This window comes from Palaemon carinicauda, chromosome 43 (assembly GCF_036898095.1).
Source record: "Palaemon carinicauda isolate YSFRI2023 chromosome 43, ASM3689809v2, whole genome shotgun sequence".
Classification (NCBI taxonomy): domain Eukaryota; kingdom Metazoa; phylum Arthropoda; class Malacostraca; order Decapoda; family Palaemonidae; genus Palaemon; species Palaemon carinicauda.
Window position 1 is genome coordinate 31407074 of NC_090767.1, and position 2046 is coordinate 31409119.

Below are 2046 nucleotides of genomic sequence, written 5' to 3' on the forward strand. Positions count from 1 at the left end.
TGCGGGAGTTAATGTATGTGTGTGCGTGTGTTTGTGTGCAAGTGAGCATTGTAGAGCTTGCATAAGGTATGTCATCAGTCTCAGTTTCATTCTATTGTCAAAATATTATTGACCAAAAGAAACGTTTTTAAATCCCTTTTGCTGATTGGTTCTCCCGTTCGGATAACTCCGCCCACATCCTTGTAGAGAACCAATCAGCGAAGGAAAGAGGCGGAGTCAGGAGGAGCCGCGTCTGACTATGACTGGTGCCGATATTTGTTTCCTATTCATTACAATCACGATCACTATTATTCCTTTCCATCACTATTAACTAAATCAACACCATTAAAATGAGACATTTCCTTTTAATATATGGAAGGAAAGAAATTAAAACTTAACATTGAAAGCTTTTATATGAAATTAAAATCAGATTAAAACAAAATTTTCCTTTTTGCGAAAAAAAAAACCACCTGATTTAGACCTCTGAATATAATGTTCTACATCTACACAGTAATAATGATGATGATAATGATCTTAACAATGATATTGATAATGATAACAACGATATTAACAATGAATGACAGGATGAGGGAAAGGAGGCGAGGTATTATAATGTCACTCAGAGGAAAAAAACAGAGAAAATTCTTACCTAAATCTTCAATCTCTTTTGTCTTTTCCAAAGATTGACAGAAGGCGTCGAGACTGGGTTGGTCTGGAAGACTCACTTGAAGGTTCCTAATATTTGGAGGGATTTGGAACGTTGGGTCCCAGATGCCGTAGTATTCCTTACAACTGTTCCAAAGAGAAGAAAAGAAAAGAAAGAAATAGTTATTGGATTTGATTGGGAATTTTATTATCAAGTTGATGATGATGATGATGTTGATGATGATGATGATGTTGATAATGATGATGATGATGACGAAAACCAAAAGTTAAAAAGAATAATTTCGTAGAATATGGAAATTAATATAAACGAAATATTAGAAATAAAAATCGGGACTTTTTGATGTTTAGCCGACTTATTATGAGTCTAATTGTGACAATGATGATAATGATGATACTGACAATATAAAATATATTGTTTACAAGACTCAAGATGATTGTTATACTAAAGTTATGAGTTCTTTCTCTCTCTCTCTCTCTCTCTCTCTCTCTCTCTCTCTCTCTCTCTCTCTCTTTATTAGTAGGCCTATATATGTGTGCATGTGCATATGTTTGTATATATGATCATATACCAGTGTATTGTTATAAAGATATTTTATTATTATATGTATCTTGCAATATTAAAAATAACTGTGAAGTAATAGTAACTTACTCATTTGTGAGTAGATTCTTGATTAACTCTCTCTCTTCTACGGTCGGCTCTGGATCTCCGGCGAAATGTTTCCTTAGCTCTATTACTGATGGGTTGATATGATGCCGGTAGAGTTGCCTTTGCAGTTCAACTAACCCATCAGTGTCATAAAGGGATATTCTGATTTTAATTCTCTCTCTGTTTGGGAGAGGGGGATCTGTGGCTCTAAGGAGGGCAATGTACGCATCAATTGTATGATCTTGAATTGTGGTGTCCTCATCAAACAACTTGAACCTCTGTGCTATCCATCTTGCAGAAGAATGATCACATTTGATATTCTTCAAGACTCTTAGCACAGAACGTTTGTCGTTCACTCCCGACATTACTAGGAGTTCCAGTGCCTCAATCTTGGCATCATCTGCCACCTTCATCTCGTCTCCGTCACCCACATGGAATAGGCTGATCATATGTATCATCATATTTTGATATTTGTGAAGGTTTTCAGGGAGACTCACTCCAAGAAGCATTTCAAAGATCTTTGTAGGTGTGGCTGTGTTTACAGATTGGCCCCAGCATTGGTTTGTCAATTTCATAGGGAAAGACAGAGCTGCCATGAATTCCATCATCCCTTTATGAGGGAAACTGTAAAGAAAGGAGCCCTGGGAAGTGGTCACTTTCTTCAGGAAGGCGCCAGTTAGCTCTTCGGCTGGCAATTTCAAATGATAACAGAACTTGGACAAATATTTGATGGTGGATTTTGGAATATTGATTTC

The 2046-nt window shown here is 36.6% G+C and overlaps 1 long non-coding RNA gene across 1 annotated transcript in view; it reads right to left on the reverse strand.

The window, feature by feature from the left end:
* LOC137633970 (uncharacterized) overlaps nt 1-765 on the reverse strand; it is a 1853-nt gene extending 1088 nt beyond the window's left edge. The window contains exon 1 of the long non-coding RNA XR_011042389.1: nt 629-765. This is a non-coding gene — a long non-coding RNA (uncharacterized lncRNA). The remainder of the gene's footprint in view (nt 1-628) is intronic.
* Nucleotides 766-2046: the final 1281 nt, after the last annotated feature.